This window comes from Eptesicus fuscus, chromosome 7, assembly GCF_027574615.1.
Source record: "Eptesicus fuscus isolate TK198812 chromosome 7, DD_ASM_mEF_20220401, whole genome shotgun sequence".
Taxonomy (NCBI): domain Eukaryota; kingdom Metazoa; phylum Chordata; class Mammalia; order Chiroptera; family Vespertilionidae; genus Eptesicus; species Eptesicus fuscus.
The window spans coordinates 47,658,381-47,671,982 of record NC_072479.1 but is presented as its reverse complement, the minus strand read 5'-3'; the positions used below and the strand labels follow the sequence as shown (position 1 = coordinate 47,671,982).

Sequence of the window (13,602 nt, the reverse complement as noted above, 5' to 3'; positions counted from 1 at the left end):
GCAAAAGAGTTGATTCCTCTGAGTGGAAAGCTCTTTCGTGGCATATTAGTCTTTTTTTTTTTTTTTTTTTGCCTAATAACTTACATTTTGCTGAAAATAATTGAGTGCTATTCCCTGGGGTATTGATGCAAATGAGCCTGGGTTCCATTGACTGAATGACCCCACCTGGTTGTGATTTCTGAGCTTTTCTGTCTGCTTTTCATAGGAATGTTACGTACTATTTTCTTATTATGTTATCTTTCCAAGTTGGCATTTCTTGACTCCTATTGCTTCCATTACAGTGTATTAGAATTTTGTGTAAAATAAGAGTAAATGTATGTTAATAATGACCTTTAGGGGAACTTCTTCGAATAAAGAACATGACATTCTGTACATTTATAACCACTCTCATCAATTCTGCAGGCCTTTTCCCTCTTTCAGCTCTCTATATTTGCACTCCAGTAAGAAAAAACTGAAGGAAGCCTTGTTGAAAAGATCCTCTGTGGCCGAGACCGGTTTGGCTCAGTGGATAGAGCGTCGGCCTGCGGACTCAAGGGTCCCAGGTTCGATTCCGGTCAGGGGCATGTGCCTTGGTTGCGGGCACATCTCCAGTGGGGGGTGTGCAGGAGGCAGCTGATAGATTTTTCTCTCTCATCGATGTTTCTAGCTCTCTATCCCTCTCTCTTCCTCTCTGTAAAAAAATCAATTATATAATATATATATATATATATATATAAAGATCCTCTGTGGCCCTTCTCCATGGTATAATGACCAGATAATTCTAGCAGTCCTTTACACTGTAAGAAAAACACCTATTGTAGCTCTTTAGTTAATAGAAAGGACAAGCTTGAGAATAACTATACACACCATAACTTATAGGTAGACTTTCTAAGCAATTGAATGACTGAATGACATAGATGTCTAAATAAAGTATATCATTGTGAGTTACATTTTTATTACCTTTTATTCCAAGCCATCTCAAATTATTTGCAAGATTTGGTAACAGTTTGATGGGTAAGATGGCATTCTTTTTTCTTGCTCATTGCTTCAAAATTCTAGACAGGTGTTATTTTAGTCCTAACAGGACCGTTGGTGATTTTGCCGGTTGGCTCAACTGGGCTGGATCTGCAGAAGAGGTTTTCTCACAAAGAGTGTCACAGTTACTCACTAGCTGCCTCAGCAAACATCTTAATGAGCCATTATTAGCATCATTGAAACTTGCCATTGAGCATTATCAGTCCATGTTGTTCTTGCTTTTTTCTTTTCCTCTGAGCCTGTCTTCTTTCCTGTCCTCTGAACCGCCCCACATTGCCTTCCATCTGTTTCTTCATCTCATTTCTTTCATCTCCCAGCATGCACTCTTCCCATCGTCCATCCATTTGTTATTGTTCTTAGCACAATGCCCGACATATAAAAGAACTCATTAGATAGATAGATAGATAGATTGTTTTTATGAATACATCTAAAAATTATTTTAGCCAGCTTCCAATAAAAGCATTACAATAAGAAAGGGGGGAAAAAAAGAGCCCTTCAAAGTAACTGGGGAATTATAGGTACCAGAAAATCTAGGCTAACGCTAGTCACCACAATGAGTCTCAAATTTAATTCTGTGGTTTCTCGAAGTTTTCAGAAAGGGAAGCGTGATGAGTTATGCATCACTCATTGTCGGGTGGAAGGAAGCATGCCAAGGCATCAGGAGGAACAGTTTTTTTCTAAGCACTTATTTCTGTCTCTATGGTTGCTCATCCAACAGAATATTTGACAGTCTCATAGCAATTTTACAATAAGCAGCCGAAGTTTTTCTCAGTTAAAAAAAAAAAAAGTATTGAGCATCCAGTATGTGCAAGGCACTGTACCAAAACTGATCATACAAAGATGAGTAAGAAATACACGGGCTCTGCCGTCTTTTATTATATCCTGTGAAGCGAGTTAACAGTAATAATAATTAACATTCATTGACCTGCTGGTATGTGTCTGGCTCCTAAGTGTATACACGTATTAACATTCATTCTTAGAACATCCTATTGTACTGTTATTTCTCTATTTTACAGTTAAAGAAACTGGGGCAAAGGGAGGTTAAATAATTTGTCCCAGATTCAATAGCCTGTACCTGGCAATAGGTGGGGTTTGAGCCGAAGTAAGGCTGACTGGCTCCTGAGCCCACATTTTTAGCCATTATTCTGTCTGACCTCTCTAGAGGTATAAGGAAAGGAAGAGAAACAGGTTTGTGGAGGCTGGAAGACGATAGAGATGATTGGCTCGGAATATGTGAATCTGAGTTGTCTGAACGTATCAGAAATGTGGATGTCCATTGGGCTATGGAGTATCCAGATCTGCAGCTGGGCAGAGAGATCTGGGCCAACATTTAAGTGATTTTTAGGTGCCAACCGCACATGGTTGGTAGATGAAGCCATAAGGAGAATGTCTATGAGATGTATGAGATGAACACATTTTAAAAATCTACTCCTAGAAACAAAGGTCCGAGAACATAAATTATAGTTCAGTAAAGGCATAACTACCGGGACTTAACCCAATATAATATAAAGATATGTAACCCTCTGGCAATTGGATGGGCATATACCTGTTAGGTGCTAGGGTTAAGCTCAGCTCATAAGCAGGAAGGAGTGGTAAGCACTTTTCCCATTTTCTAATAGCCGGCCGTGTTTGAGGCACATATACCTCAGGTCTTGCAATTCTTTCCAAGAAGGTGCTCTTATTCCCATCTTACAGCTGAGGAAACTGAGGCCAGAAAATTAAGTAGCGTGCCAAGGTTGCACAGTTGTAAGTGGCAGAGCTCGGGTTGAAAGCCAGAGCTTTGTGACTGCCCCTGATGCATGGAGTCGGGCCACAGGAACAGGCAGGGGTGTGAAGCTTTGCTAGGAAGACAGTTGGACTCGTCTCACAGCACAGTCGAGGGCCTCAAGTTGCTTCTGATAATGCATGGATGAAATAACCCAATCCCAAAAGATTTTGAGCACTAGTGTTCCATCACTCATCATGTAAGAGAACCCTAGAACAGCTGTAGCAATGGAAAATTTGCTTTGAAGCAGGTGCATGCTGGGTGAGTGAGCCAACCAGTATCCCCAGCTCCTTCTCCTGCCCCCCAGCTGCGGTCCTACCGAGGCACTGAGCAGTCTCCCAGGTAGGCTGCATCCTCCTCCCTGACTGTGCAGTGACGTGGCCGGGCCACTGATCCACATCTCAGTTACTCAGGCACAAACGATGACTTCCTGGCAGAGCCCTCAGGAAGGCCCCCCACCCCCACCCCAGGAAACAAAACAAACAGAGCCCTTCCTATTCCCCTATTTTGACATCCTCTTTCTGCCCCCCACCCCCCACCCCCAATCCCAAGAAGTACAGCAGAAATTTGGATTCAGCACTTTTACGTTTAACTCTTTATTGCCATTAATATTCATGGATGATTCTTGAGGGACAAATGCCTCTCCTCCTTTCCCCTTTGTCGTTTCTGTGTCCAGCTAAGTTCCCAATAGTTGGCTTCTCCCCACTGCTTTTCCTGCTCCGCATCTCAGCTGGCTCAGCTATGGACCCACCGGCTTCAATGTGTCCTTGTCCTCATTATTACCCCGGGGGTGTCTGAATGCTGTCACTATGTAGTATGCACACTCTTAGCTTTGTGGGTTTTGCTGTTATTGTCTGTCAATATAATAATGATCGTTTCTTTTTTCCGTTGAAAATGGCCCTTTCTGGAATGCTTTTCCTTTTCTCTGACCAACTTAAAAATCTTTCCTGTCAATCTCGAACGCTTTTTTCAGCTTTCTCTATTATGCTGCTTTGGGGGAGCTGTCTCAGTTCTCGCTCACTAGGAAACAGGTGGAGTTTATTGGGCAGTGCTTTGGGAACAGCCCCTCTTAAGAAGCTTGCAGGGATCCCACAGGGAGCTCTGGAGCTGGGGTGGCCCGAGGGACGGGGCTGGATCTTGGGTGAGGTGGCTCCCTTCAGCCAACCACAAGGACTGGGGAGGAAATCAGCTGTGAGCCATCCACAGCCAACACTCCTGGCAAGAGGGGGAGTGAGCTCTTCAGTTCCGGAGCAGGAACCTGAGCAGACGCACAGCATCCTCTGCAACAGCCTTTGTGTCTGGTCACCGCAACGTGGTCTCTTCAAGGCTCTGACGTCTCTTCTGCAGAAGTCACCTGGGCGATAAAAGCCTTTTCAACTAAAAATACCTCCTATCTTCTTTTGCCCTAAACTGCATTATGAACTAGAGGTTTTCGTAATGACCAATAAAAACAAGCCAGCATAATAACGGGGAATGTCTCATTTTCATTTTCTCCTTGATACTAGTATTATCACCATCCTCATTTTGGCCTTAATTACTTCTATTTGGATTCATGGAAGGGCTTCTTTAAAAAAAATTTTTTTTACAGTTTTATTGCCATATAATTGACATACAATAAACTGCACGTATTTAAAATATATAATTTGATGAGTTCTTGCATGCCTCTGACATTATTAAGATAGTGAGCCACCCCTAAATTTTGTCATGCTCCTTTGTAATTCTTCCTTTGGTATCCCTCCTAGCTCCACCTGCTCCAGGCAACCCCTGATCTGCTTTCTGTCACAGATCAGTTTGAATTTTCTAGAGTTTTATATAAATGACATCATGCAGTCTTTTTGGGGGGGGGGGGGGTCTGACTTTTTTCTCTTGGCATAATCATTTTGAGATTCATCCATGCTGTTGTGTATGTATATCAGTAGTTACTTTCTTCTTATTGTTGAGTAGTATTCCATTGTTCTTCCACTGACCTAGTTGATGGACATTTAATTGTTTCCACTTTTGACTACTACAAGTAAAGATGCCATGAACATTCGTGTACACGTTGTTATGTGGACAACCACTTTCACTTGTCTTGGGTACTTAGGAATGGAATGGCTGGATCACATGGTAGGTCTGTGTTTGACTTTATAAGAAACCACCAAACTATTTTCCAAAATCGTGGCACCACTGTACAATCTTACCAGCAGTTTACAAGAGTTGCATTTGCTCTACATCATCACTGACACTTGGTATTGTGGGTCTTTTCAGTTTTAGCCAGTCAAGTGTGCAGTAGTATTTAATTGTGGTTTTTAATGTGCATTTCTTTAACCCAGGGTCACTGAAGTTTTTCTCTTGTTTTCTTTTAAATGTTGTATGTTTTTAGCTCTCACATTGAAGCCTCAGGCCTGTTGTGACTTAATTTGGTTTATGGTGTTAAGGGCTTAATTTTTTTTATATATGTAGATACTTGTCGTTCCAGCAGTATTTGTTGAAAAGATTTTTTTTTTATCCATTAAAGATTTTTTTCAAAAAATGAATTGCTGAGAGTTTTATAATGAATGGCTTTGAATTTTGCCAAATGATTTTTTTCCTGCATCTATTAAGATGATAATGGTTTTTCTACTTGATTCTGTAGATGTCACCTTCGCAATAAGGAGTCATTTCAAGTGAAAGTACTACTTGGTTCATTTTGTCCTAAATTGCATAATGAGATGGAGGTCTTCCTAATGTAAAACCAAGAACTACTAGCACAATGAAGAAGACCTGGATACCACCTTCTCCTTTAGTTACCATTATCACCATCCATCCGGTTGCCTCCTGCACACACCCTGACCGGGGATCAAACCCACAACCTGGCATGTGCCCTGACCAGGAATCAAACCTGCAATCTTTTGGTGCACAGGACGATGCTCCAGCCAACTGAGTCACCCAGCCAAGGCACCATCCTAATTTTGGCCTTAATCACCTCTAATTCAGATGAGTGGATTAGCTTCTTTTTTTTTTTTTTAATAGACTTCATTAGAGTGACATTGGTTAATAAAAATTAAGGTGTACAATTCTACAATTCATTATCCATATATTGTATTGTGTGTTCACTACCCCAAGTCTCTTTCCACCACCATTTATCATCCCCTCTTTACCCTCTCCTGCCTCCCCCACCCCCATTTCCCTCTGGTAATGACCATACTGTTGTCTGTCTAGGAGGTTTTCTTTGTGTTTTTTTTTTTTAAATATATTTTTACTGATTTCAGAGATGAAGGTAGGAGAGAGAAAGAAACATCAATGATGAGAAAGAATCACTGATTGCCTGCCTCCTGCACGCCCCACACTGGGGATCAAGCCCACAACCCTGGCATGTGTCCTGACCAGGAATCAAACCATGACCTCTGGTTCATAGGTCGACGTTCAACCACTGAGCCAACGCTGGCTGGGCTGGGTTTTTCTGTTTGTTTGTTTGTTTTATGGTTTATTCCCTTCACCTTTTTCACTCAGCCCCCTACCTCCTCCTCTCTGAGTAGACTAGTTTCTTAACTGTTCTTTTCTCCCTGTCTCTTCCTCTTTATGTCACGAACTGGGAAAAATTTTCCTAAAGGACATCTCTAGTCATGGTGTTAGTTGTTCTCATGACAAAAACGATCACTGGCTGCTCATTACCCTCAGCAGGTAGGCCAGTGTCTCCCACAGATCATCTCCCTCTAGGGGTAGTCCATGCCTACCCTTCTTGATCCGATCTAAATGCCTTCACTTCCCACATCTTTGATTTTATACCTTAGGACACTCATTACACTGTGTTTTATTTTTTTCTTATCTGTTTCTCTTTCATATTTCCCACAAGATTGTAGCCACTGAATATACAAGCTATGTTGTGTTTATTTTTGTATACCCATAGTACCTCCCTGATATAGTGCCTTGTGTATGGCAGGCATTTTGCATGTGTTTATTGAATGAATAAATGAGCATAATTTATGCAATTTCCACAAATACATATTTAATACCAACTAAGAGAATATATATTTGGTACAAATGGAGAATTTTTTTCATTTTCAGTTTTGTAAATAATAATTCTATGATAGTTGTTGGGTCGGTGGTGTTTGCCATTGGTTTCTAGGAAACCTAGAGTCTTGGATCAGATATTTTCATTTGAAAGGATATAACATATTTTAGAAATATGATGGGTCACATACACGGAATTTTATGACTTTGAAACAGCTTACAGTGTGTAAAGAATTCATAGTTACTGACAGTTTATTTTTCTGACCATTACCAGAGTAATCCAATTATCCTTTGGGGGGGAAAAGAAGAAAGGAATCCAATCTAACACTCACCAAAAAAATCCCCTTCACTCTGATACTGATTGCACCTAATAGCTCTTGTTTTGAATTTCATAATTCTAGAAGAGTTAAACTTGAAAATGTATCTTTAAACAAAGGAGCCTCTGTTTCCCACCAAAAGGCAGTGATTGTGTTGAGCATTTTAACTGGTTATCAGACCTCGGGCTGCCGGTTTGAAGAGTGAACTTTGGCAATAGGAACTTGGCTTTCAACCCTGTTTTGCAGCTGGCTAGAATGTGAATAAACTCCTATGAGAGAGAGGCATGTCTTCTCAAAGGAGGAAAGGAATAAAGCCCTCAGCCTACCTTTCCCCCTTCTGTCTGCCTGCCCTGAGCCCCTACTTACCTTCTTTGAAAGCATCTTCAGGTACCAGAGAGAGATGTTTTTAGGCCCTCAAAAACTTAGAAAAGAACTAGACGGTTATTTCTACCTTGTAATCCTCATCCTGAAAGATTTATTCTTTTTTTTTTTTTAATGTTTTTCCCCCTCAAATATATTTTTATTGATTTCAGAGAGGAAGGGAGAGGAAAGAGAGATGGAAACATCAATGATGAGAGAGAATCATTGATTGGTTGCTACCTGCACACACCCCCAACTGGGGATCAAGCCCACAACCCAGGCATGTGCCCCTGATTGGGATCGAACCCCGGGACTCAGTCCGCAGGCCGACGCTCTATCCACTGAGCAAAACCAGCTAGGGCTGAAAGATTTATTCTTTGTGAAACCCTGTATCAAGAATGTAGTTTTCGCCCTGACCGGTTTGGCTCAGTGGATAGAGCATCAGCCTGCGGACTGAAGGGTCCCAAGTTCGATTCCGGTCAAGGGCATGCGCCTTGGTTGCGGGCACATCCCCAGTGGCGAGTGTGCAGGAGGCAGCTGATTGATGTTTCTCTCTCATCGATGTTTCTAACTCTCTATCCCTCTTCCTTCCTCTCTGTAAAAAAAATCAATAAAATATATTAAAAAAAAAAAAGAATGTAACTTTCTTTCTGACTTCTCCCTCTTCAAGGAGTTGTGCAAATACTGCAGCCTTTGTGCTTTGTGGAACTCAACTATTCCTTCTTGACTTTCGTTGAGTCCCATCCTTGTTTCCTTGATGATAATGGCTTTCATGTACAGCTCATGCTTCCTTGGGTGCCCCTGTCACCAGCTCACAGCAGGCGGTACTTTGGAGCTGCCTCCTGTTAGTCTCAAATCGGTTTCTCCTTTTGAAACCCTCCATGGCCTTCCTTCAGCCCAAGGCTCACCGTCTTTGCCAAAGTCTTTGAGTTTTCCAGTGAGGTGGTGATAAAAGCGGCACAAACCTTCACATTCCCTAGAATTATTTGACATTCTGTGAATGTAGTAGAAACATTTGAAATGTGTTGGAAGCCTTACCCGGGATTTATCATTTCAAACAGTGAATCATTTCTGAATATTTTTTGGCTGTTTTATATATTCTTTTGTCTTAAAAATTTTCATCGTGACTCACAGAATTGATTTCATGACCTACTAATGGGTTACACATGTAATGTGCGAAGCTTTGATGTAGAGGCATGTTCCACTGTTGTGTTGGTAGCATGAGTACGTCTGCTTGGTGACCAGATAAACTAGCTGATGCGTTAGACTGTTGGCTGGTACAGGCACTTTCTTGAAGTGGTGGATACATATCTTAGATCGTCATTCCTGATTTTTTTTTCGGGGGAGGGGTTCTGGTTTTTTGTTTTTTTTTTAAAAAAACACAACACACCAAGGACCTGTTTACTGGTTTGAAAGAGGGAGAGGGAGAGGGAGAGGGAGAGGGAGAGGGAGAGGAAGAGGGAGAGGGAGAGAAACATCAATCGGTTGCCTGCCGTAGGCACCCCAATGGGGGATCGAACCAGCATCCTTTCGGTGTATGGAGTGATGCTTTAACCAATTGAGCCACCTGGCCAGCGCTCATGGGGAGAGTTTTTAAGGGTGCCAGCTGTGGTCTGACTTAGTGAGGCTCCAGTGAGGTCTCCATGGCTAGGTCCACTATCAGGTTGTGGCTGGTGAATATTTTTAGTACTTTCTTCTAACGCATCCCTGACCTCCAGCCCAGCGCTGTGAGCCACATGTCTTGCCCATTGACCGGAGATTCTGCTCAAAACCCTTTCCCGCCCCCATTCCCCACACACCACCACTCCGGAATACTCTTTACACCGTACCATCTCCTCTAGAATGACCTACCTGCCTGTCCTGCGTCCCCATCTTCTGAGTCTGCAGTAGGTGCCTCACATCTGTGTTTTCTTACCCTTCCTGTTTGTTGCTGTCACCTGCTTAACCCGACTATATGCCAATGATCTGCTGTTTTGTTTTGTTTGTTTGTTTGTTTTAAGTAGGTGAGCCCCTAGAGATCAGGGAGGAGCCTGGAATAACCCCATTCTTATTTTTATCTCAGGTGTGTTGTCTGAGTACCTGACACACAGTATTTAATTCATGTTTGTGAATGGACCAGTCCATACCATTTAGAGCTAGTTTAACCACTGCCCTCACCTTGTGTGCTGGGTTAATAATACGCTGCAGCAGCTACAGCAGTAAACCTGACCTGAAAAACAGTTCTGTTGATCAGAATCCATATAGTCATCTTGCTCCAATTTGGGCTGATATTTTTAAGAGCATTTGTACATTTTATTTACAGAACCAGATTAAACTTAAAAAGAAAGCTTCTCCACCATGCCTCTTCATTTTATTGGGATTTAAATTTTTTTTTTTTTTGAGTCTGACTTTCAGAATGTTTATACTGATGGCATGAAGATGAATTTCCTTAACATTACAGACACTTGAGCTCCTAATTTTCTCATTTAAAGGCTTTGGGGAGGGGGAGGGGTTCTTTGTTGGACTCAGTAACTGATAAGTTGTGTAACTATTTATAGAAATTATGAAAACATTTTAGGTTTTAGAAATAGAATATACCTTTATTCAATGGATCCAGATTTTTTTTTTTTTGTAGGGTATGTGTGATTTAGCCAACTACATCACATGCAACTGGGAGTGGTGAGGGGGCAGCCGCTAACCCATGTGTCTCATGCAGAAAATGATCTGGCTACTGTTCCTCTTGGTGCCTTGATTCTTTTAATCTCTAAAGTGAGTATAGTAACTACCTTCAGGGTTGCTTTAATACGTGAGGTGCTGTATGTCAAGTAGTCACATTGTTTTAATACGTGAGGTGCTATTTGTCAAGTACAAATGTTAGTACTTTTTCTTCCTTCCTTTTTCCCTTCTTTCTAAATACTTGCTTTAGCTAGACTTTAATGCCCATATTCAGCTCTAAGGGACTTAATGAATGCCTACTGAATTGAATAAATTAAAATGTAAGAGAAACTTCATTGAGAAGTAAAATCAGATCAGTTGGTAGAAAGGATGTCAATTCTGCATGCTGGTTTTCTTGTTGTTGAAGAGATACCTGAAACTGAGTATTGGTGTTAAAATAATGAGCTACTCATGGTCATTTGAATTGGGGTAAGAGAAAAAAAAAAAAAAAAACAACCCCGAGAATAGAATGCTAGCAAATTCATTTCTTTTGGTGACTGTTAGTTTACCTGGATCCGTTTATTTAAAATTCTTTGAAGATGTGCAGTGCTAATTATAAATAACTGCCCTGAAAGAACTTTTTATTCTCCATCTAAAGAAGGCAGAGGACAAGCTAAGATAGTGGGCTTCTTTAAAAACTCTCCCCAAAAGTGAACGTGTGCTTTGGGGTTTGTTATGACTGAGCCCTTGATGGTGTGGCATGACTATGACAGGTTACTGATGTTTGTTAGCCCCATTTGCATGACATAGGAATGATTCATATTCTTAGGCAACCTAGGTTTGTAAGAAATGGGAACCACTAAAAATAGTATATTTTGCAAACATGCAATATGCTTTGAAGTGTTTGATAATAAATGTTTAACTATAGACAAGAAAATTAACCAGAAATCACTCTTGAATACCAGAAAATTCAGTTGTTAAAATTCTTTGTAAGATGTAGGGGGATGGATAAATAAACTATGGTACATCCAGACAATGGAATATTTATTACTCAGCACTAAAAAGAAATGAGCTATCAAGCTGCGTAAAGACATGGAGGAACCTTAAATGCATATTGCTAAGTGAAGAAGCCAATCTAAAAAGGCTATGTACTATATGAATTCAACTATAACATTCTAGAAAAGGCAAAACTATGGAGGTAAGAAAAAATCAGTGGTGACCAGGGGTTGAGTCAGGAGAAGGGTGAATAGGCAGAGCACAGAGGATTTTTAGGGCAGTGAAAATACTCTGTATGATAGTATAATGGTGGATACATGCCACTACACATTTGTCAAACCCATAGAATGTACACACTAAGAGTGAACCCTATTGCAAACTATGGACTTTGCGTAATTATGTCAGTGTAGGGTCATCGATTCTAACCACTGTACCACTCTGATGAGTGAAGTTGATAATGGGGGAGGCTGGGCATGCATGAGGGCAAGGGGATATAGGAAATGTCTCTTCCTTCTGTTCAATTTTGCTGTGAACTTAAAACTGCTCTAAAAAGTAAAGTTTTAAAAATATTCCTGAAAGAACAAAAATGTAAGAGAGCTCCCACCATCTACCCCAGGTTATGGGCAGTCTCCCTTAATGGATAGAATATAAATTTGCCTTTTGAGGATCCATTAACAAAGCATACTTTTTTTTTTGTAACAGCTGTATTGAGATATAATTTCCATACCATACACTTCACCATTTACACTGTATAACTCATTGGTTTTTAGTATATTTGGAGTTACGTAACCATCACTACACATTTTCATCATCCCTAAAAGAAAGCCAGTACCCATTTGTCATCATTTCTGATTACTACTGCTGCCACCTATAGCCCCAAGTAACCATTAATCTACTTTGTCTCATAGGTTTGCCTATATTGGACAATTCATGAATGGAATTATATGAATGAAATCATATAATACAAGGGTGGGCAAAAGCAGATTTTTCACTCTCTTTGGTTGTTGTTTAAGTTACCAGCCATTATTACCTAAAGGATAAATCATAAGTAAGGTTATAAAATAATAATACTATGAAGAAGTCAAATAATAGAAATAAATAATATAATAAAATAATAATACAAGAATAAACTGTGTTTGCATACTCACAACTGTAAATCTACTTTTGCTCAGAAAAGTCACCGAGGCCTGCTCCGTACCTGGGCCAGTTAGGTAATGGTGGGAGCCCATGGCCTACCTATTGTTCAGCAGGTAGCCAGCTGCCTGGAATTCAAATCCTCAATGATAATGGGATCTGGCAAAATATTGTGCCTTCAGCTGTTCATAGCGGCATTATTCAGAATAGCCCAAAAGTAAAAGCAATGCAAATACCCACCAACTGATGAATGGACAAATAAAATGTCTATTCATACTATGAAATATTATTGGAAATAAAAAGGAATGAAGTATTAGTACATGCAATCACATGGATGAACTTGGAAAACATGCTAAGCAGAAGCAGCCAGATGAAAAAGGAGCGCTAGGCCAGGGGCCAGCTCTGTGCCCCTAACTGGTCTAGGTAAGGAGCAGGCCCTGGTGGCTTCTCTGGGCTTCTTCCTTGTTGGCAAACTCAAGCGTGTCCGTCTGCTGCTCAGGTGTAGACCTCAGGCAGGAAAGCACGTGCACAGGAGAAAATGCCCACGGGCCCACGGAGAGCCCGTGACCGTGGCTGTGAAAGAATGTCCAGAAGTACCTGACCCTCAGGTGAAGGCGGAGGCAGACCTAGGGCATAGCACAGCCAGGCAGGGGCCCACACCTCTCCTGGCTTCTCTCTCGACTGTGTTCTAGGATACTGAGAGTCTGTGGTAGCTTGTGTAGAAACAAAGTAGAGTTGTGCTCATTCCTGCCTCCACCCCACCCCCAGTCTCATGTTGAGAAAGAAAAGCCATATGGGAACTGAGAGTGAGCATATGGGTGTGAGGTAAAACAAACGGGCGGGGAGGGACGGGGCTGCAGTACCGTCTGCTTGTCTTTGTTGCTTGTCTGCTGGCTTCTTCATGTGTTCTTTTTCCTCACATCACTTTTCTTCTGGAAGGTTTACTGGGGGAGCGATGCAGGATTTAATCTTGAATGAGACACATGATGTAACAAAATCTCCAGAAATGGTTTCTTAGTTGGGATTGCATCTCCATTCTACATGACTCAGCAGGCACTGATTCTTGGAAAATAATAAACACAGGGGCCAGTGTGAACCCCCATGAGGACAAAGGGGATGGCACCCACAGACGCTGCCCCAACAGCATTGAGGGTGCCGCCTCGGGGAGGGAGGGTGCCGAGCAGCAGTCTCTGAGTCCCTGCTTGAAGTCTTTAGAGCCTGCCTTCCTTAATAGCTCCAAACTTATGCCAGGACAGTATGGGGACTAAGTTTTCCCAAAATGTCACTACAGGGGTTCAGAACATGCTCGGTAGAGGTAGGCGAGTGGCAGCTAAAACTATTACAGCCCTTCCATTCCTTCTCAGAAGCTTTGAAAAGCCCCAGAAAGCTATGCTTGCCCCGTCCCCAGTG

The 13,602-nt window shown here is 41.5% G+C and overlaps 1 protein-coding gene across 1 annotated transcript in view; it reads left to right on the top strand.

Annotated features, from left to right (window-relative positions):
- Positions 1–13,602, top strand: part of SRGAP1 (SLIT-ROBO Rho GTPase activating protein 1) — a 266,339-nt gene that overhangs the window by 89,384 nt on the left and 163,353 nt on the right. The window lies entirely within an intron of this gene.